This window comes from Plecotus auritus, assembly GCF_963455305.1.
Source record: "Plecotus auritus genome assembly, chromosome: X".
NCBI classification, from domain to species: domain Eukaryota; kingdom Metazoa; phylum Chordata; class Mammalia; order Chiroptera; family Vespertilionidae; genus Plecotus; species Plecotus auritus.
In genome coordinates, this window is record NC_137784.1 from 63,810,966 (window position 1) to 63,834,704 (window position 23,739).

At 41.2% G+C, this 23,739-nt stretch overlaps 1 pseudogene across 1 annotated transcript in view; it reads right to left on the minus strand.

Annotated features, from left to right (window-relative positions):
- The window catches only part of LOC308240149 (monofunctional C1-tetrahydrofolate synthase, mitochondrial-like), a 54,255-nt pseudogene that overhangs the window by 13,232 nt on the left and 17,284 nt on the right, over positions 1-23,739 (minus strand). Inside the window, exons 2-3 of the transcript in view lie at positions 16,372-16,424; positions 13,528-15,528 (exon numbers count right to left, since the gene is read on the minus strand). The product of the transcript in view is annotated as a monofunctional C1-tetrahydrofolate synthase, mitochondrial-like (transcript). The remainder of the gene's footprint in view (positions 1-13,527; positions 15,529-16,371; positions 16,425-23,739) is intronic.

Below are 23,739 nucleotides of genomic sequence, written 5' to 3' on the forward strand. Positions count from 1 at the left end.
AATTTTACACCAAAGCAGCAGAATATACATTATTTTCAAGTGCATATGAAATATTTTCTAGGATATACCACATGTTAAGACACAAGACAAATCTCAAAAAAATTTAAGAAGATTGAAATCACTTCAAGCATTTTCTCTGATGACAATGGCATAAAACTAGAAGTCAATCACAAAATAAAAAATGAAAAACACTCAAAGATATGGAGGCTAAATAACATGTTACTAAACAATGAATGGGTTAGTCATGAGATCAAGGGAGAAATAAAAAGACACCATAAAACAAATGAAAATGATAAAACAGCAACCCAAAATCTGTGAGACAGTGAAAGCAGTCATAAGAAAAAAAGTTCATAGCATTATGGGTCCTCCTCAAGAAACAAACAAACAAAAAATATCTCATAAACAATCTAACTTTACACTTAGTAACTAGAAAAAGAACAATACACAAAGCCCACAGTGAGTAGAAGGAAAAAATAATAAAGAACAGAGCAGAAATAAATGAAATAGAGTGTAAAAATACATGATTAACAAAACTTTAACAAGAGTCATTAAGAAAAAAACACACAAATAAATGAAATCAGAAATGAAAGACAAGCAACACCTAATATGACAGAAATACAAAGGACTGTGAGTAAATAATATGATAAACTATATGCCAACATATGAGAAAACCTGGACAAAATAGGAAAATTCCTAGAAGCATACAATCTTTCAAAAATGAATTAGGAAGAATCAGAAAATTTAAATATACAGATTATAACTAATTAAACGGAAGCACTACACAAAAAAACTCCCAGCAAACAAAAGTCCTGGATCAGATAGCTTCACCAGTGAATTTTACCAAACATTCAAAGAATAACTAACACCTCTCTTTATCAAAATATTCCAAAAAAATTAATGAGAGAATACTCCCCAACTTATTTGTGAGGCCAGCATTATCCTAATTCCAAAATCAAATAAAGACACTATTAAGTAAGAACATTATATGCCAATATCCTTGATGAACAAAGATGCTAAAATCCTCAAAAAATATTAGCATGCTGTATCCAGCAATCCATTAAAAGAATCATGCACCATTATCAAGTGGGATTTATTCCAGGGATGCAAAGTTAGTACAATATCTGCAAGTCAATAGACGTGACATACCACATAAACAAAATGAAGGATAAAAATCACCTGACCATATTAATAGCAGAAAAATCATTTGATAAAATCCAACACACACACACACACACACACACACACACACACACACACACACACATATGCCTAATATGCTAAGTGTCCCTCCAACTGTACGACCAGTCAGTATGATGAGCACTGACCACCAGGGGGCAGACACTCAACGCAGGAGCTGCCCCTGGTGGTCAGTGCATTCTCACAGTGGGAGTGCTGCTCAGCTGATCAACGGGCGCCAGACGCCTGGCTCACAGCTGGCAAGCACAGCTGCAAAGGTGCGAGCCTCTCCCACAGACAGTCCCCCTGCATGCCCCTACCCCATCCGGACTGGGACTGGGACCAGGATTGGAACCAGCATCGGGACTGACTGGGCAAGAACCCGCGGCCCCTTCTGGGTCATGGGCATGCCAGTATCACCCAGGATGGTCGCACGGAGACTGCAGTGGAGTGGCAGTGAGCCTACTGAGAGACAGTGGTGGCAGGTGCAGCGGGGCAGGGATAAGCGTGAGCAGCATGGTGCCCAGCCCGGGCTCAGGCTGCTCCCCAGCTGCCTGCCACTTCACGCACTACTACATTCCTTAGGGAATGTTGGACTACTGGTTTTGGCCCGATCCCCGCCGGCCAGTCTGAGGGACACCACTAGTACACAAAGAACATATTTGCAAATAACATTTCCAATAGAGGACTAACATCTATATATAAAAGGCTAAGTGTCCCTCTGTCTGACTGGTAGCTATGACATGCAATGACCACCAGAGGGCAGACACTCAATGCAGGAGCTGCCATAATGTGCACTGGCCATTTAAAAATAAATGGCACATGGACCTAGAACAGAAAAACCAACACTCAGTTTCCCCCAATGGGACACAGAACCCACCACCACCCAGGAATGACAGCCTACCAAATTGCAGCAAATGCTGTCAAGACCCCATGGTGCAAAATGCAGCCCACAGCCCAGCCCAGCCTGGAAATGTTTGCTGTGGGAGCTGGCTAATGACATCACATAGCAACACCTGGCTTCCTCTCCCTAATGACTAGCCTCCTTGGAGTTTCTTCAGCCCAGGAACCTGACTTGCTTTATAGCCAGATGCAAACATTTTACAGTTTAATCAAATGTTTGTGAAGCGTTTTCCCATGCCTCATCTCATTTGATCTTCACAGAAGTCCTGGGGTAGGTAAATAGGAGACTAGGTAGAATCCTATTTTCTTTTCATTAGCAAGACACAAATAGCAATATTAAAATATTTCTTCTAATTAATTTCCGTTCAATGTGCACAAATCTGTGCACTGGGACACTAGTTTATGACAAAAGTTCTCAGCATTGTGGAAATACAAGGAACATACCTCAACACAATAAAGGCCATATATGACAATCCCATAGCAAACATCATACTCAATGGGCAAAAGCTAAAATTGTTTCCCTTAAGATCAGGCATAACACAGGGATGTCCACTTTCACCACTAATCAGATAAGAGGAAGCAATAAAAAGCATGAATATTGGAAAGGAAGAATTAAAACTGTCATTATATTCAGACTAGACGCCCGGTGCACAGAATTCGTGCATGGTGGGGGGGTGTTTCTCAGCCCAGCCTTCACCCTCTCCAATCTGGGACCCCTTGAGGGATGTCCGACCACCCATTTAGGCCAGATCCCTGGGATCTGGACTAAACGGGTGGTCGGACATCCCTCTCACAATCCAGGACTGCTGGCTCCCAACTGCATGCCTGCCTGCCTGCCTGCCTGATTTCCCCTAACTGCTTCTGCCTGCCAGGCTTATAACCCCCTAACCGCTCCCCTGCCACCCTGATCAACGCCCAACTGCTCCCTTGCCGGCCCGATAGCCCCTAACTGCCCTCCCTGCTGTCCTGGTCACCCCTAACTGCTTTCCCCTGCCAGCCTGGTTACCCACAACTTCCCTCCCCTGCAGGCCTGATCACCCCCAACTGCCCTCCCTGCTGGCCCAGTCACCCCTAACTGCCCTCCCCTGCAGGCCTGGTCACCCCCAACTGCCCTCCCCTGCAGGCCTGGTTTCCCCGAACTGCCCTCCCTTACAGGCCTGGTCCCCACCAACTGCCCACCTCTGCTCACCTGGTCACCCCTAACTGCCCTCTTCTACAGGTCTGATCGCCCCCAACTGCCCTCCCTTTCAGGCCTGGTCCCTCCCAACTGCCCTCCCCTGCAGACCTGGTCACCCCCAACTTTGCTCCTCTGCTGGCCTGATTGCCCACAACTGCCCTCCCCTGCTGGCCATCTTGTGGTGGCCATCTTGTGTCCACATGGGAGCTTCCATCTTTGACCACATGGGGGCAGCCATCTTGTGTGTTAGAGTGATGGTCAATTTGCATATTACCTCTTTATTCTATAGGATGACATGATACTGTATATAGAGAACCATAAAGATTCCACACAAAAAAATATATATATACTAGAACTGCCCTTGGCCAGGTAGCTCAGTTGCTTAGAGCATCATTCAGATATGCTGACTGCAGGTTTGATCCCCATCAGAGCACATACAAGAATCAACAAATGAATGCATAAATAAGTGTAACAACAAATCAATGGTTCTTTCTCTCTAATCAATAAATAAAATACATTTTTAAAAATACTAGAACTCATAAATTAATTAAAGAAAGTAGGTAGCAGGATACAAAGTAAATATCAAGAAATCAATTTCCTTCTTATACACTAATAATGAACTATCAGAAAGAAAAACAAAGAAAACAATCCCATTTGCAATTTCTTCAAAAATAATAAAATCCCAAGGAATATATTTAACCAAAAATGTAAAAGACCTGTACATGAAAAATGATATGACACTGAAGAAGGAAATTTAAGAATGTATAAATAAGTAGAAGCACTGTGTTCATGGATAGGAAGAATTAACATCATTAAAATGTTCATACTATCCAAAGAAATCTATAGATTCAATGCAATCCCTATTACAATACCAATGGCATATTTCACAATTCTTGAACAAATGTACCAAAAAATTTATATGTAACTACAAAAGACTTCAAATAACCAAAGCAATGTTTAGAGAGAAGAACAAAGTTGGAGGAATCACACTACCCAATATCAAACTATACTACAAGGCCACAGTGATCAAGACTGCATGGCATTGGCATAAAAACAGATACATAGATCAATAGAACAGAATAGAGAGCTTAGAAATAAACCCAAGCCTATATGGTCAATTAATATTTGACAAAGGATGCAAGAATTTACTATGGGGTAAAGACAGTCTATTCAATAAATGGTGTTGGGAAAATTGGACAGATCCATGTAAAAACAAAACTAGACCACCTTACACCATACACAGGAATAAACTTAAAATGGATTAAAGACTTACATGTAAGACTTGAAACCATAAAAACCCTAAAAGTAAACATAGGCAATCAATCCTTGGGCATTTACCATAGCAATATTTATTCTGATATATCTTCTTGGGCCAGGGAAACAAAAGAAAAATAAACAAATGGGACTACATCAAAGTACAAAGTGCACAGCAAAGGAAACCATCAACAATATGTAAAGACAACCCAATGAATGGGAGAACATATATGCCAACAATACATCTGATAAGGGTTTTTATATTTAAAATGTATGAAGAACTTATACAGCTCAACACCAGAAAAAAAAAAATCCAATTAAAAAATGGGCAAAGAACCTGAATAGAAACTTCTCCAGAGGACATACAGATGGCCAAAAGATGCTCAATGTGACTAATCATCAGAGAGGAGCAAATTAATCCATAATGAGATGTCACCTCATACCTGACAGAATATCTATCATCAAGAACTCAACAAACAAGTGTTGGCAAGGATGTGGGGAAAAGGAAACCTTGATGCACTGTTGGTGGGAATGCAGGTTGTTGCAGCCACCATGGAGTTACCCCAAAGTATTAAAAATGGAACTGCCTTATGACTCAGCAATTTCACTTTTGGAAATACATCTGAAGAGACCCAAAAACTAATTTTAAAGAATATATTCATCCTTACATTCATTACAGCATTATTTATAATAGCCAAGGTTTTGAACTAACCCAAGTGCCTATCCTATATAATAAAAGCCTAATATGCTAAGTGTCTGGTCATCAGGTCGGCCGTTCAACCAATCAAAGCCTAATATGCTAATGATATGCTAAGGCCGCTCAACTGCTCGCTATGACGGGCACTGACCACCGGGAGCAGACAGTCGACTGATTGACCAGTCTCTATGATGTGCACTGACCAACAGAGGGCAGATGCTCCGACTACTAGGTTAGCTGACTGCTGGGGTCCAGCCAATCGGGACTGAGCGAGATGGGACGGACACGCCCTGGAGCCCTCCTGCAGCCCCTCCCTGGCTGGCAATGTCCCACATCCCTCCCCAGCTCTGATTGTGTACCAGTGGGGTCCCTTGGCCTGGCCTGTGCCCTCTCACATTAGGCCTGAAGGCAGAATAACCGGTAACTATGATACACACTGACCACCAGAGGGCAGGTGCTCAATGCAGGAGCTGACCCTGGTGGTCAGTGCACTCCCATAGGGGGACGCTGCTCAGCCAGAAGCCATGCTCATGGCTGGCAAGCACAGCGGCAGTGGTGGGAGCCTCTCCCACTTCCACGGCAGCGCTAAGGATATCTGACTGACAGCTTAGGCCTGCTACCCAAGGGAAGCGGGCCTAAGACATCAGTTGGACATCCCCAAAGGGCTCCGAGATTGCTAGAGGGCTCAGGCGGGGCTGAGGGACCCCCCCTGAGTGCACAAATTTCGTGCACCAGACCTCTAGTCTATACTAATAAAAGGGTAATATACTAATTAGGGTGGACGTCTTCCAGACAACCATCCGGACAAAGCCGCAGCAGCTGCCTGAGGCTCAGGCAAGCTGTGAATTGTGGCTGCCACTGGGCGGGCCAGCCTGAGGCTCAGGCAAGCTACGGATGGTGGCTGCCGCTGCCCAGGGCTGGCCTGAGGCTCAGTCAGCCATGGTGGCCGCCAGTGGCAGCAGCCGTGGGGTGATGAGGCAGCACTTTCCCTGATCAGCCAGGTCGCCTCTGGCAGAGGGAGGCTAGACTGTGCCTTAGGCTGGGGGCCAAGGCAGAGGTGGTTAGGGGCGATCAGGCTGGCTGGGGCCAAGGTAGGGGTGATCAGGCCAGGAGGGGGGCAAGGTAGGGGTGATAAGGCTGATAGGGGGGTAGTTAGGGACCATCAGGCTGGCAGGCAAGCAGAGGCAGTTAGGGAAAATCAGGTAGGCAGGCAGAGGGGTTAAGGGCGGTCAGGCAGGCAGACAGAAGGGAAGGGTGATCAGGTAGGCACGCAGACGAGCGGTTAGGAGCCAGTGGTTCCGATTGCGAGAGGGATGTCGGTCTGCCGATTTAGGCCCGATCCATGTGGGGTCCCAGATTGGAAAGGGAGTAGGCTGGGCTGAGGGGACACCCCCCCCCCCACCGTGCATGAATTTTGTGTACTGGGCCTCTAGTCTATAATAATAAAATGGTAATATGCTAATTAGACCAGATGTCCTTCTGGACATCATTCCAGACGTCCTTCCAGACAAAGCTCAGGCTGGAGTGAAGCCCGGGTCCCAGGTGCCAGAGGGAAGCTGGTGCCAGCAGCTGGGAGAAGGAAGGCTTACCCTTCAAATTTCATACATCAGGCTTCTAGTCCTATATAATAAAAGGCTAATATGCAAATAGACCAAATGGCAAAACAGCCGAACAAACAAACAACCAAACAACCAGTTGCTATGACATGCTCTGACCACCTAGGGGCATGTGCAGAACATGGCAAGCAATGGCTGTGGTGGTGGGATGGTGGAGCAGGTGAGTGGAGGCACCAGACCAAGGCGGGGTGCCAGTCACTGTCATTGGGACAAGCCTCTGGTGGTTACTGAAAATTCTTTGCTCTTGCACACCGTGTTCCCGCCTGCTGCTCACACCAGTTGCTAGCAGCAGAGCCACTGCTTGTACCCACTGCCGGTGGCCAGCATTGACCCCAATCCCTCGGCACTTTCTGTGGATGCGAGCTGTGGCTGCTGGCCCCTACCACCCCTCAGGACTTCTCCACCTCCCCCTGTTCCTGAGGGGCTTTCAGGGCCACCAGCCACCTCTTGCACCTACTGCAAGCAATGATCCTGCTCACACCTGCTGCCAGCACTGGAGCTGATGCTTGCATCCACTGACAGCACTGGCTCTGCTCGCACCTGCTGCTGGCGCCCTGTGCCAGTCCCAATCACTCAGCGCCATTAGAGAATGCAAGTGGTGGCTCCTGGCCCTGATCATCCCTGAGGGCTTCTCCACATCCTTCTCTTCCTGAGGGGTGATTGGGGCAGCAGCTGCTGCTAGCACCCACTGACAGCACCAGCCCCACTTGCACCTGCTGCTAGTGCTGGACCCAATCACTCCATACTTTCAGCAGGTGCGAGCAGGGCTGGCTCCTTCAACATATGGGAGCAGCGGTGGCAGGAGTGGGGCTGCCAGCAGACAGGGGGCCAGGAGCCATGGTGGGAGGAGCCAGTCAGGGGTGCAGAGCAATTGGGACTGGTGTAGGGTGCTGGCAGCAGGCTCATGGCCTACAGTTCCTTTTAAGGTGCACGAATTTGTGCACTGATCCCCTAGTCAGTAGATAAATGGATAAAAAAGCAGTGTTACATTTACACAATAGAATACTACTCGACCATAAAAAAGTAGGAAATTTAACCCTTTGTAACAGCATGGATGAATCTGGAGAGTATTATGCTAAGTAAAATAAACCAGTCAGAGAAAGACTAATTTTATGTGCTTTAACTTATATGTGGAATTGAAGGAAAATAAACAAAATAGAAAAAGACTCATAGATACAGAGAGCAGGCTGAGCTCTCAGAGGAGAGGTGGGTTGAGAGACTTAGTGAAAAAGGTGAAGGGATTAAGCAAAAAATAAAAACTCATAGATACACACAACAGTATGGTGATTACCATGGGGAAAGTGGGGTAGGGGCAGGTAGAAGAAGGTAAGGAGGGGATAAATGATGTTGGAAGGAGACCTGACTTTGGGTGAGGATCACATAATACAATAAAGATGACATGTTTTATAATTGTACATTTTAAACATATATAATTTTATTAATCAATGTTACCCTAATAAATTCAATAACTTTAAAAAAAAAACATGATCCTATATAATAAAAGCCTAATATGTTAAGTGTCCAGTCAACCAGTCAGCTGTTCAACCAATCAAAGTGCAATATGCTAATGATAGGCTAAGGCCGCTCAACCACTCGCTGTGATGTGCACTGACCACCAGGGGGCAGACAGTTGACCAGTTGACCAGTCACTACGACATGCACTAACAACCAAGGGGCAGATGCTCCAACTGGTAGGATAGCTTGTTGATGGAGTCGGGCTGATCGAGAGCACAGGCCAGGCAGAGGGACTCCTCCCCCCCGCCCCAGTGCACCAATTTCATGCACTGTGCCTCTAGTATCATTATATTTACTTTACTTGTTATATATCTACCGTGTTTCCCTGAAAATAAGACATCCTCCGAAAATAAGACCTACTTACAGGTATCCTTCTGAGTGAAATATAAGGCATCCCCCAAAAATAAGGCCCCCAGGCTCTGTCTCAGAATGAAAATTAATTTACCATAAACTGGTCGTTAGGGCCGCCCCGACTGGCGTCTAGCAACCAGTGACATTACGCGGAGTCCTGACGTCACTGCTGTGTGGAGGAGGAGCGGAGGTCAGAGTGAGCGGTGAGCATGGGGTGGGAGAGAGGAGGAGACTTTCACAGATGCGTGTAGAAGAACAGGAGGATTAGAGCGGACGGGAAGCCGCGAAGGTGGTGAGTGCTGGTCTGTCTCTGGTGACACTACCTGATGCTCGCAGCCGCCTTCATGATGACTGAAGGTTCTCAGTCAGTGGCAGACCCTGCTCCAGCCCAGATCCAAGCCCCAGGAAGCCCAGTGACAGTCCCCAGGCAGGCCCCAAGGGGTAAATGTCTGATAAAGGAGTAGGGGGGATGTCTGGTGAAGGTGTTCAGTGGCACAGGGGTGGGGGGAGGGGGATCACTTAAAATGACACAGGAGGATCAGAGGGGGCAATCAAAATGACACAGGAGGATCAAAAGGGGTTACTAAAATGGTAATCCCCCCTCTGATTCTCCTGTGCCATTTTGATTCCCCACTCTGATCCCCCCTGTGTCATTTTGAGTGATCCCCCTCCCCCCACCTTGATACCCCAATTCCTTTTTTTTTTATCCCTAGAAATGAGCGCAAAAAGAAAAAGCTACTCCGTGGAGTACAAGAAAGAAATCGTGGAAGACTCTTGGGGCCAAAATCTTACTGCTTTCTGCAAAGAGAAGATGTTTAGTATCCGATTGGTCCGAAAATGGCGAGCAGAGTATGGTAATCTCATAGAACAAGTGGAAAAGGGAAATGCTAAAAAGCGCAAGTGTGGATCAGGTCGGCAACCATTATTTTCTGAGCTGGAAGACCTGATCTGTGAATCGGTTGTTGACAGGAGAGCAAAGGCTTTGGTTGTGAATAGGGCACAGATTCAAGAATTTGCCCTTGCAATGGCACCACAGTTTGACATAGCCCCCGAAGACTTCAAAGCATCACAACACTGGCTGGATAATTTCCTTCAGCGAAGTGAACTGTCTTTAAGAAGATCTACAACATTGTTTAGGTTGGAAGATACTCAAGTTATTAAGCGAGCACTTGCATTCAAGTCCTTTATTGATGATGCTGACTTCTCCAAATACAATCTTTCCAACATGATTGCTATGGATGAAACTGCAGTGTTTATGGGCCAATCATCTCAAACAACAATTGAACAGCGGGGTGCCTCCTTAGCGTACATTCCCTCCACTGCTTACGAAAGTGCACGTGTTTCCTGTATTTTGGCAATTCGTCTGGAGGGCACTAAAATCCCACCTTTAATCATTTCTAAGGGCAAGAAGGAAAAGATTGAACGTGTTTTGGGCGTTTTTATTCCTGAAACTGAAAAAGCCTGGGCCACACAAGCAGTTATAAGGAAGTGGGTCGATTTATTGCTGCCGCTTGTTATGCGAGGGAGCCAAATAGGTCTGCTGGTCTGGGATGCAGCCAGCACTCACCACGCTAAAGACATGAAGACATTTCTTCACGAAAGAAAAATAGATCAGATAATGATTCCCGCAGGAATGACGGCCTATCTCCAGACTCTTGATATTGCAATAAACAAGCCATTCAAAGACAATTTGTGCATGGAAATTAATGACTGCATTGAAAACAGAATGGAGAGAAATCAGCGTGGAAACTTTGTGAAACCTAAACTGCAAGAAGTTGTGACTTGGGTGAAGAATTCATGGGAGAAAATCACTGACAGTTGCATTGCAAATGCACTGTGAGCAGGCTACCTTGACAAGAAGTACTCATTTAAAGACAGTGCTATTGCTAAACATGAGAGATTTGGTCCACTGATTCTGAAAGAAATGGAGTCACAAGAAATTCACCAGGAAATTCAGGAATTGGATTGTTATGATGATGTTCCAGAAGATGATGACATGATTGTCATTGAATAAATGAGTAAATTCTTGATACTGTAGGATTCACAGTTTGTCTGGTTTGTGTTGACAACTACCGTACTACCGTATACAGGTAATAAATTTCCTTTATTTTCATTTAACAATAAATGTGTACCGTATTCTTCTTCATAGAAAAATAAGACATCCCCTGAAAATAAGACCTAGCGTGTCTATGGGGGCAAAATTAATATAAGACACTGTCTTATTTTCGGGGAAACACGGTATTCAGATTTACTATTTATTGAAGAGTCAGTTTTGTCTGTCCAGCAATTTTTCCATTTAAATTGACCTAGGTAATTTGTTAGCAAACAGTTTTCCATAGAGTTATCTTATGATACATTTTATTTTTATATGTTCAGTAGCATTATCTCATCTTTTATTCATGATTAAATAATGTTTTTTTCTTTCTCACCTGATCATACAACTTAAAATTTGTCAATTTTGTTGCCATCTTCAAACAACATACCTTCATTAATTCTTTTAGTTTTTTTTTTCTATTTTCTTTTATTTTCACTTTAGTATTTATTATTTTATCCTTTGTGCTTTATTTGGATACAATTTTCTCTATTTTTATGTTTTTTAAAGGTGTAAAACCAGTTTATTGATTTGATATGGTTCTTTCTTTTTATGATTGCATCTACATCTGTAACTCCTTTTAAGCATTACTGTTAACTGCATCTCATTTTTAAAAATCTATTATTTATTTACTTGTTTTAAAAAATATTTTTATTGATTTCATAGCAGAAGGGAGAGATATAAACATCAATGATGGTAGAGAATCATTGATTGGCTGCCTCCTGCATGCCTCTTACTGGAGTGGAGATCAAGCCTTAAACCCGGGCATGTGCCCTGACTAGGAATCTGACCATGACCTCCTGGTTCATAGGTTGATGCTCAAACACTGAGTCACTGTGGCCAGGCTGCATCTCATTATTTATATTTGTGTTTTGGTTTTATTCATTTCAAGGTATGTTCTAAATTCTCTTGTGATTTATTGCTATAACTATTTGAATTTGTCAAAGTTTCACGTTTGTGAAATTTCCAGTGCCTATAGATTGCTCTATGTTTTAGGAATTGGATATAACTCCTTGTTTCTTTACACATCTTAAATTTTTTTTTAAATTTTGGTATTTTTGTACCTTAATTTTTATAATTAAAAAACTTTAATTTGACATACTATATTGTATTAGTTTCAGGTGTATGACCCAGTGATTAGACATTTTACATAACTTACAAAGGGATTTCCCCAAAAAACCTAGTAGCCATCTGACAACACACATAGTTATTAAAATACTAGAGGCCTGGTGCATGAAAGTTGTGCATGGGGGAGGGGTTCCTCAGCCCGACCTGCACCCTCTCACAATCTGGGAACATTCAGGGGAGGTCTGACTGCCAGTTTAGGCCCGATCCCGCAATCAGACATCCCTCTTGCAATCCGGACTGCTGGCTCCTAAACACTCACCTGCCTGTCTGCCTGCCTGATCACCCCTAACCACTCACCTGCCTGCCTCATCACCCCTAACTGCTTGCCTGCCTACCTCATTGCCCCTAACTGCCTTTGCCTCACCCCCACCACTGCAGCTTCGTTGGGAAGGATGGCGGAATGATGTCCAGAAGGTCATTTGGCTGTTCAGTCTAATTAGCATATTATGCTTTTATTATTATAGATTTTTGACTATATTTCCTATGCTATATTTTATATACCCATGATTATTCTGTAACTACCAATTTGTGTTTCTTAATTCCATCCCTTTATTTTCAATCTATGTATTGCTATTTTCATGAAATGTTTTTTTCTATCCCTTTACTTTCTTACTATTTGAAGTGAGTCTCTTGTAGACAAGTGTCTTATTTTCTTATTCATTCAGCAATCATATGTATTTTAATTGGAGTGTTTAATCCATTTACATATAAAGTAGTTGTTGACAGATAAGTTTTTATTGCCATTTTATTATTTTTTAAAATCTTTGTCTTCTTCTTAAGGAAATTCATTCCTGAAATTCCAGTTTGGTGGTGATGAACTCCTTTAGTTTTTTTTTTTTTTTTTCTTGTCTTGGAAGCTCTTTATCTGTCCTCCTATTCTAAATTATAGCTTTTCTGGTTAGTATCTTGGTTTTAGGTCCCTTATTTTCATCACTTTGAATATTTTGTATCAATCCCTTGGCCTGCAAAGTTTCTTTTGAGAAGTCAGCTTACAGTCTTATGGGAGTTTCCTTGTAGGTAACTAACTGCTTTTCTTTTGCTGATTTTAAGGTTTTCTCTTTGTTCTCTCTTTGTATTTAACCTTTGCCATTTTAATTATAAGGAGTCTTGGTGTGGGCTTCTTTGGGTTCATCTCATTTGGGACTCTCTGTACTTCCTAGAATTTGTATGTTTATTTCCTTCACCCGGTTAGAGAAGTTTTCATTCATTATTTTTTCAAATAGGTTTTCAATTTTTTGCTCTCTCTCATATTTTTTCCAGCACCTCCATGATGTGAATGTTGGTATGTTTGAAATCATCCCAACGGCTTCTTAAACTATCTTCATTTATTTGTATTTTTTCCTTTTTCTGTTCTGATTAGATGCTTCCTGCTTTCTTATCTCCCAAATTGCTGAATTGATCCTCTGCTTTATCTATTCCACTGTTGATTCCCTGTGGAATATGTTTGTTTTTTTTTTCAGTTAATGCTTTCTTTATTTATGACTGGTTCTTTTTTATGTTTTCTATCTCCATTGTTTATATTTCCTCTTTTTTGAAGTACTCACTGACTTCATCTACTCCTTTTCTAAGCTCTTGAGCATGAGCATCTTCTTGTTTTTTTTGAAACAACTTAATTTACTTGCAGCTTCTCTCACAGCCCAAGCCAGTTCTACTGACCCCTTCCCCCCCATCAACCAATGGAAGCAGGGGACTGCATCAAAGGCACCAGCCTGCTTCACAAGCTCACATACCAAGTCAATCTCAGCCCAGATGTTAGTCTTGAAGACATTCAGAACCACAACAATGGGGAACCCCAAAGAGCTGAGTGATCTGAATTTGCTTTTGGAGGTTACAGCAGCCATCTGCCACCAGCTGGATGTTCTCCTCTGTGTATTCCTTCTTAAGAGGGACACCAGCAGTTACACTGGGCCTGCCTCCATGCATGTTAAGAGTGTGCACTGTTGCCACCAGCACCACTACGTTGGGCACCAGATCAGAATCTCGACACTTGATGTTGAAGAATTTCTCCATGCCAATTTCAGCACCAAAGCCGGCTTCAGTCACTACAAATTCTTCTTTACCCACTAGTTTCAGGGCAATTTTGTAAGTCAACACTGAAGAGTTACCATGGGCAATGTTAGCAAAGGGGCAAGCATGCAAAAATATGGGCATCCCTTCCAGGGTCTGCATCAGATTTGGTTTTATTGCATCTTTCATAAAAACTGTCAAAGCACCTGTCACCCACAAATCTTCTGTTGTTATAGGCTGCCCATTTTGTCACTGGCCACCGCTGTCCTTCCCAGCCACTCCTTCATGTCCATGAGACTGTTGGTCAGGGCCAGCACCACTATGATCTCGCTGGCCACCATAATGTCAAACTACACCTGCCAGGAGTATCCCTTCTCTGCTGGCTTGCCCAATCATTATTTTCCATAGAAATCTGTCATTTGTATCCAATACTCTCTGCCACGTGATGGTGGAGGGGTTGATGTTGAGACAGGCAAATTTACTCATTTCCTCTTCTGTCAGTGCAATTGGATCCATCTTATTTATTACCAGTTTCTTCAGCCGAGCAAGCTGAATGTTAGAAAATTCTTGAACACCATTCACTGAAGGAACCAGGTGATTGTACAGAGCTTTGTCAGTTTCAGTGTTTTCATGAAAAATCCTTGTGTCAATGGCAACAACCAGCAAGTTATTGGCAGCAGTGATGGCACGGATGTCCCTGGTCAAGTGAAGGTTGAACTCCTCCATGGGTATTACCTGGGCATACCCACTACCTGCAGCTCCTCCTTTAACTCCAAAAGTTGGCCCTTAAGAAGGCTGCCTCAAATAGACAAAAGAGTTGTTCAAGTGTGTGGTCAGTGCCTGTACAAGCCCAATGGTAACTATACTTTTCCCTTCTCCAAGAGGGGTGGGCGTGATTCCAACATCTAAGATGTATTTTCCATCTGCTTGCTCCTTTAGCCTTTCCAACAGGGACAAGCATAATTTGGCTTTGCTTTTGCCTTAGATTTCAATTTAATCTGCAAGCAATCCTATTTCCTTGGCAAGGACATCCACAGCTTTTGGCATCTGTGCTCTTGAAATCTCGATATCACTGGGTACTGGGGAGACTGGCTGAAGTTTCAAGCAGTGAAGTCTCTAGTGCATGCACTGCTGTTCACAAAGCTATCTCCTTCCATTGCTAACCATATTCTGAATTTGTAGAGCTGCAGCAAGGAGACTCACATCATCTTCCGTGATGGGATTGCTAAAGGGTAGTCCTGGAGAACCAGAGCCAAGCTTCCCTGATAGCAAGTCATGGGAACAGTTGAGAACAATAGTTTCTGGTTGTATCCAAAAAAGGGAAACTTCTTCTGCCTTGGGCGAGCCTAAGACCACAATGTCAGCTTCCTGAAGCTTGCTTTGAAGCTGAGGTGTTTTCCACTGGGAGCTCATCGTCATGGACCCTTTTCTCTAGAACAGGCATTGAAAGGTGGCTTCCAAAGACCCATGGGCTCCTACTACCAAGACCTTCTTTCCATCTAAACTGACACCTGATTTTTCAAGAAGTTCAATTACAGCTCTGGCTACAGGTGAAATAAAACATTCATGGGCATCTCCATGTACCAACTCCCCCAGGTTTACGTCTGTTACTCTTCATTGAGCATTTTTATAACCAGTGTTTTGAACACTTCATATGGTAGATTGCTTGTTTCCATTTTGTTTAATTCTTTTCCTGGAGTTTTGTTCTGTTCTTTCAGCTGGGACCTGTTTCTCTGCTTTTTTTTTTTTTTTTTTTTTGTCTCCCTGTGTTTTTTCTCTATGTATTAGGTAGAGCTGCTATCTCTATAGGTCTTGGTAAGAGTGGTCTTATGTAGTAGGTGTCCTGCAGGGCCCAGTGGCACATCCTTCCTTGTCTCCCAAGCCAGGTGCTTTAGGTACACCCCCTGTGTGGGATGTGTGCACCTTCCTGTTGTAGTTGAGACTTGATTGCTGATGGCATGGGAAAGAAAGGGAATTACCCCCAGGCCAATTAGCTGTAAGGACCAACTGTGACTACAGTGGATGAACTGCTGCACAGAGGTCAACCCCACAGATCAGGACTCACTTCTTAGGATTCTGGTTCCCTTTGAGTTGATCAGCCCTTTGAGCAGAACTTGTTCTGTGGTGTTCTGGTATGGTCTGAACGTGTCCACTGGGTGCGCTGGATCTGGGGCTGAAATCTTAATAAAGAGACAACTTTAGATAGGGGACACTCCCTCTTTTGTCAGGCTTATTTGATAATTTTATTAGTGTTTTTTATTTTTATTGTTTGTTTGTGTGTGTGTGTGTGTGTATTAAATTATCTAATGCTAATGCTGAAATGTCTGTATTCTTTTTACCTGTAGTCACTAAAATTTCTGCTCAGTTAGCTTAGTCATCAGTAAATAATTTGACTTAGATTTCCTTAAATGCCTTGAACTAATAAGTTATTCCATCTGTGTGTATTTTGTATTACAGCCAGTCAGCTGACAAATCTTCCTTAGGCTTCACAGTCTGCTTGTAAAGATCCTGAAGGCAAGCCCAAAATGAGGGTTTAAGACTTTTTCATATATCTTCTGAGCATACACACAACCTTACTTATGAGTTGGTGCTTCTAGATTCCCAAGAATATGTCAGAGCTTATCAAAGTGCCTATGGACATCTCATTTCTAGGTTTACTTTTTAACTTTTTTGATGAGTCTACTCTTCACACTAAATCTTTTCAAAACATTTGGCATCTGCAATCTTAATAAATTGCCTTTATTTTTATGGAAAATGTGCCTGAGGAATAGGCTTATTCTGTTAGGTTGGCTCCAAGGTAAGATTTTTAAAAAACAACTTTGAAAGTGGGGTCTACAGTTTTTTGGAATTGAACTTTCTAAGGTGCTTCAACTGTGTTCTTCCCCCTGTGTTGCCTGTTAGGCTATTGGTTTTCACCTTCATGATGGGCTGTGTGTTTTTTTTTCTTTATTGATTAAGGTATTACATATGATGTAACTGCAGATCTGTAGCATAAGAGATGGGAAAAAAGCAAGTTAAAATGACAAAGACTCCCTGCTTTTACTACAGTTTAGATATTTTTCTTGAATAATTTATTACTCCTTAGATTATTAAAATAATTTTATTTTCAGAATTCTAAAAATATTTACTTTGACACTTTTTACATTGTTCTCATTGCTTTTATGGAAGAAGAGGTAATTTAAAATTTGTGTGTTTTTTTTGGTTAAGATGTTTAACCTATTGTAGCTGATATCCTTTTATCTGGAATTTATTATTGTACTGTGACTAGTGATCTCTAGATTTATTTTTTTCTAAACAGATATCCAATTGATTCAGCTCTCTTCATTGGAAATGATATCATTTGTCCAAGCACTGTAGTGCCACCTTTACCACAAAACAATATTTGTGTAAGTCCAATTCTAGCCATCTGTCTACCTTTACACCTATAATACTATATTTTCCTTATTGTGCATTTATAATAATACATTATATCTGGTAGGTTAACTGTTCTGGTTGTGATTCTTTTCTCTAATATAGTTTTATTATTCAAGACAATTAAATATACACCATTGAGCTGCATGAGTAGCACACCCCCATCCAAGGAGCAGCAGCACCATGAGAAGCCCATCCCCATCTGAGCAGAAGCAGCCGCACAAGCAGCCCAAGACCATCCAAGGAGCAGCAGCCATGAAAGCAGCCCACACCCATTCTAGGACAGAAGCTGCATGAGCATCCCACCCCCCTCCAAGGAGCAGCAGCCACATGAGTAGCCTGGCCCCGCCAGCCAGAGGAGTGACCACTGCTGCAACCAGTGCCCACCAGAGGAGCTACCACCAACTGAGCAGCAGCTGCTGCTGCGACTTCCCGAAAAGCAGCTGCCGCTGCCGCTCGAGGAGCACCACTGAACAACTTGACACGTAGATCCTTCAGTGAGAGCACAAATGGGGAGACAAAGAAACCCCAAAGGAAAGAAAAGGGGAAATTGCCAGAAAAGCAGCTAGGTGAAACGGAGGCATGCAATATGTCAGAAAAAGAATTCAGACTAAGGGACATACAGTTCATAAACCAGATGGATGAAAAAATCAACCACTTATGTAAGATTCAAGAAGAAATAAAGAGTGATATAGCTGCAAAAAAAAAAAAAAAAAACACATGGAAAGTTTCAACAGTACACTAGGAGAAGAGGAGGACCGAAGTAGTGAATTAGAAGACAGGGAAGAAAAACACAAACATACTGAACTGCAATTGGAGAAAAAAATTAAAAGACAAGAGGAGAGCCTAAGAGAATTTTGACACAACATGAAACAAAGCAATATATGAATAATAGGTGTACCAGAACAACAGGAAGAGGAACAAGGGTTAGAAAACGTATTTGAATAAATAATGTCAGAAAACTTCCCTGATGTGGGGAAGAAAAAAGTCACACAAGCACATAGAGTACCAAACAAGATGAACCCAAAAAGACCCACACCAAGACACATCATAATTAAGATGGCAAACGTTCAGGACAAAGAGAGAATCTTAAAGGCTGCAAGAGAGAGACAGAAAGTTACATACAAGGGATCTCCCATTAGATTATCAGATTATTTCTTATCAGAAACACATCAGGCTAGAAGGAAATGGAATGAAGTATACAAAGTTATTCAAAGCAACGGACTGAATCTAAGAATTCTCTACCCAGCAAGGCTATCATTCCAAATTGGAATTGGGAAATAAGGAGCTTCACAGACAAAAAAGAGGCTAACGGGGTTTATCACTACCAAGCTGGCAATGAAAGAAATGCTAACGGGACTTGTGTAAAAAGAAGAAATAAAAAGGGAAGAAGCAACGAAGGCACAAAAATAAAAATGGCTATGAACAAGTACCTATTAATGATAACTTTAAAAGTAAATGGACTAAATGCTCCAATCAAAAGACATCGAGTGGCTGAATGGATAAAAAAAAAGACCCATATATATGCTATCTACAAGAGACCCACCACAGAACAAGGGACTCACACAGACTGAAAGTGAAGAGATGGAAAAATATATTTCAGACAAATGGAAATGAAAAAAAAACACAAAAAACCTGCAGTAGCAATACTTATATCTGACAAAATAGACCTCAAAGTCAAGGCCATAACAAGAGATAAAGAAGGCCACTTCATAATACTACAGTGATTGATAAAACATGAGGATATAGCCCTAGTAAACAAATATGCACCCAAATGCAGGCACACCCAAATACATTAAAAAAAAATTCTAGAATATATCAAGGGAGATATCAACAACAATACAATTAGAGTAGGGGAATTTACTACCTCACTGACATCACTGGATAAATCCTCTAGACCAGGGGTGGGCAAACTTTTTGACTCGAGGGCCACAATGGGTACTTAAACTGGACCGGAGGGCAGGAACAAAAGCATGGATGGAGTGTTTGTGTGAACTAATATAAATTCAAAGTAAAGGAGTGGAGGGGAGAACAAGAGAACTGGATAGAACAGCCGGATCTGGCCAGCGGGCCGTAGTTTGCCCACAGCTGCTCTAGACAAAAAATCAGCAAAGAAACAGTAATCCTAAATGACTCACTAGATCAGATGGACTTAATTGACATCTTCAGAACATTTCATCCCAAAGCCACTGAATATACATTCTTCTGAAGTGCACATGGGACATTTTCAAAGATAGACCACATATTGGGTCACAGGCAAAGTATCTTCAAGTCTGAAAGAATTTAAATCATAACAAGCATCTTTTCTGACCACAATGGCATACTATTAGAAATAAACTACAATAAAAACAATCCAAAAAATTGAAAGACTTGGAAGCTGAATAGCATGCTATTAAATAGTGATTGGATTACCAAAGAGATCAAAGAAGAAATTAAAAACATCCTGGAAAACAACGACAATTAAAACACAACAATCCATAATCTATGGGAAACAGTGAAAGCAGTCCTGAGAGAGAAGTTTATAGCTCTACAGGCTTACCTCAAAAAACAAGAAAAAATGGTAATAAATCATCTTACTCTACAACTTAAAGAATTAGAAAGAGAGCAACAAGAAAAAAACAGAGTGAGCAGAAGAAAGGACACAACTAAGATCAGAGCAGAAATAAATGACATAGAGACAAAAAAATACAAAAGATCAATGAAACCAAGAGCTGGTTTGTTGAAAGGAAAAACAAGATTGATGAACCTTTAGACAGGCTCACCAAGAAGCAAAGAGAGGACCCAAATAAACAAAATCAGAAATTAAAGAGGCAAAATAATAACAAACCCCACAGAAATATAAAGGATTGTTAAAAAAATATTATGAACAACTCTATTCCAACAAACTACACAAACTAGAGGAAATGAACATATTCCTAGAGAAACACTACCTTCCAAAACTCAATCAGGAATACTCTAAAAATATCAATAGGATGATAACGACAGAGTCATTAAAGCTTCCAGCATACAAAAGCCCAGGGCCAGATGACTTCACAGAGGAGTATTACCAAACCTTCAAGGAAGAACTAAAACCTATCCTCCTCAGACTATTCAAAAAATTCAAGAGGAAGGAACACTTTCAAGTTCATTCTATGAAGCCAGCATTACCCTAATACTGAAACCAGATAAAGACAACACAATGAAAGAGAATTACAGTCAATATCTCTCATGAACATAGATGCCAAAATCATCAACAAAATTCTAGCAAATTGAATTCAGCATTACTTCATAAAGATCATACACCATGACCAAGTAGGATTTATCCCAGGGATGCAGGGATGGTACAATATCTGAAAATCAATAAATGTGATACATCACATAAACAAATTGAGAGATAAAAATCACATAGTGAGATGCAGCAAAATCATTTGACAAAATCCAACACCCTTTCTTGATAAAAATCCTCAGCAATGTGGGAATAGAGGGATTATACCTAAACATAATAAAGGCCTTATACGACAAACCTACAACCAACATCATAATCAATAAGCAAAAATTAAAACCATTTCTCCAAAGAAGAGGAACGAGACAGGGATGCCCACTCTCACCACTCCTGTTCAACATAGCACTGAAAGTACCAGCCATTGTGATAAGACAAGAAGAAGAAATAAAAGGAATCCAAATTGAAAAGGAAGAAGTAAAACTGTCCTTATTTGCAGATGACATGATATTGTATTTAGAAAACCCTAAAGACTCCATCAAAAAAATTATTAGACTTAAATGAATTTGGCAATGTAGCAGAATACAAAATTAATGCCAAGAAATCTATGGCATTTTTATACATCAATAGTGAACTTATAGAAAGAGAGATTTTAAAAAAAAATCCCATTTACCATCGCACCAAAAAAATTAAGATACCTAGGAATAAACTTAACTAAGGAGGCAAAAGGCCTGTATTCAGAAAACTACAGGACACTGAAAAAAAGAGATAGAGGAAGACATAAATAGATGGAAGAACACATCGTGTTAATGGATTGGTAGAATCAACATCATTAAAATGTCCATACTACCCAAAACAATCTATAGATTAAATGCACTCCCCATTAAAATACCAATGGCATATTTTAGAGACCCAGAACAAACTCTACAAAAATTCATCTGGAATAAAAAAAGACACCGAATAGCTGCAGCAATCCTGAGAAAGAAGCACAAAGTAGGAGGGAACTCAATACTAGATATCAAGCTGTAATACAAAGTTACTGTTCTCAAAACTGCTTGGTACTGGCACAAGAACAGACATATAGATCAATGGAATAGAATAGAGAACCCAAAAATCAACACAAACCACTATGCTCAAATAATATTTGACAAAGGAGGCAAGAACATACAATGGAGTCAAGACAGTCTTTTCAATAAATGGTGTTGGGAAAATTGGACAGGTATATGCAAAAAAAATGATACTAGACCCCCAACTTACAACATTCAGAAAAATAAACTCAAAATGGATAAAGGACTTAAACATAAGACAGGAAACCTTAAAAATATTAGAAGACTCCACAGGTAGCAAAATCTCAGACATATGCTGAAGCAATATCTTCAGTGATAGATCTCCTAGGGCCATGGAAACTAAGGAGAAAATAAACAAATGGGACTACATCAAAATGAAAAGCTTCTGCACAGCAAAAGAAACTACAACAAAACAACAAGTGAGCCCTCTGCATGGGAGAACATATTTGCTAATATTATCACTGATAAGGGTTTAATCTCCAACATTTACAGGGAACTCATAGAACTTATTAAAAGGAAGATAAACAACCCAAACAAAAAATTGGCAATGGACCTAAATAGATACAGTACTTTTCGAAAGAGAACATAAAGAAGGCCAAGAGATATATAAAAACATGCTCAAAGTCACTAAGCATCCTAGAGATGCAAATGAAAACGACAATGTGGTACCATCTCACATCTGTCAGAATGGTAATCATCAACAAATCAACAAATGACAATTGCTAGGGAGAATGTGGAGTAAAAGGAACCATCATGTGCTGCTGGTGGGAATGCAGACTGGTGCAGCCATGTGAAGAACAGTATGGAGTTTCCTCAAAACACTAAAAATGGAACTCCCATTTGACCCAGTGATCCAACTTCTAGGACTATATCCCAAGAAACTAGAAACACCAATCAGAAAGGATATATGCACCCCTATGTTCATAGCAGCACAATTTACCATAGTTAAGATTTGGAAACAGCTTAAGTGCCCACCAGCAGATGAGTGGATTAAAAAACAGTGGTACATCTACACAATGGAATACTACGCTGCTGTAAAGAAAAAATTCTTACCATTTGCAGCATGGATGAAACTGGAGAGCATTATGCTAAGAAAATTAAGCCAGTCAGAGAAAGATAAATATCACATTATCTCACTCATTTGTGGAATATAATGAACAACATAAACTAATGAACAAAAACAGATCCAGAGACAGAGAAGCATGGATCTGACCTTAAAACCTCAGAGGGAAGATAGGGGAGGGTGGGGGTAAGGGGTAGAAATCAACCAAAGACCTTGCACGCATGCATATAAGCCTAATCAATGGACACAGTCACCTGGGGGGTGATGGCATGAGTGGGAGTATGGGGCGTGGGGGGGTGGAATGGCAGTAAGGACACATATATTATACCTTAATAAATAAAGAAAAAAATTTAAAAAGTAAATATACACTCATCAGAATTATCTAAATTGAAATGTTAGGCAATAAATATAAACTATCAATGAGTATGTAGAGCAAACTCTTACATAATGATAGTGAAAGTACAAATTGAAAGTAATACTTTGGAAAATTAAAGGTTATGAATACCTAAGTGGTTCAGAACACATTACCTCAAGATATGTTTATTTGGCATATTGAATATTTTGACCTAAAGGCAGGTGAAAAACAACAGGTGCAAGAAAGGCACTCTGTCATCCCCTTTTCTTCTTGACAAAAAGAGATGAAACTCATGTAAAAGATGCTTTACCTGTACCTGCAGTTAAAGGACATTTTTATCACCAGAGACAGGAAGTACATGCCAAGAAAAATATGTACACATTTTGTTAAAATAACTTATCTTCCTTTAGCCTACCCATATATTTTGTTTACTTTTTCAAAATTATTACTTTTGGTTAAAATAGTGTGCCCTGGTATAATCACTTTGGCCTTACTACTTTGGGGATGAGGTGGGGTCTTCACTTTTCTCTTCAGGCTTTCATGCATATATAAAAATAAAATGTTTATACTTTCCTTAAGTTAACCTGTCTTACGTTAACTTACTAGTTGTATCGGTTAATAATGCGGATTTTTGCCAGAAACCGATCATTGTCTCACTAATTAGAAAGGTGTGGACAAAGAACCTTGGAAGGCTGGTCAACCTTGAAGCTCTGAAAGGTCAGAGCCAA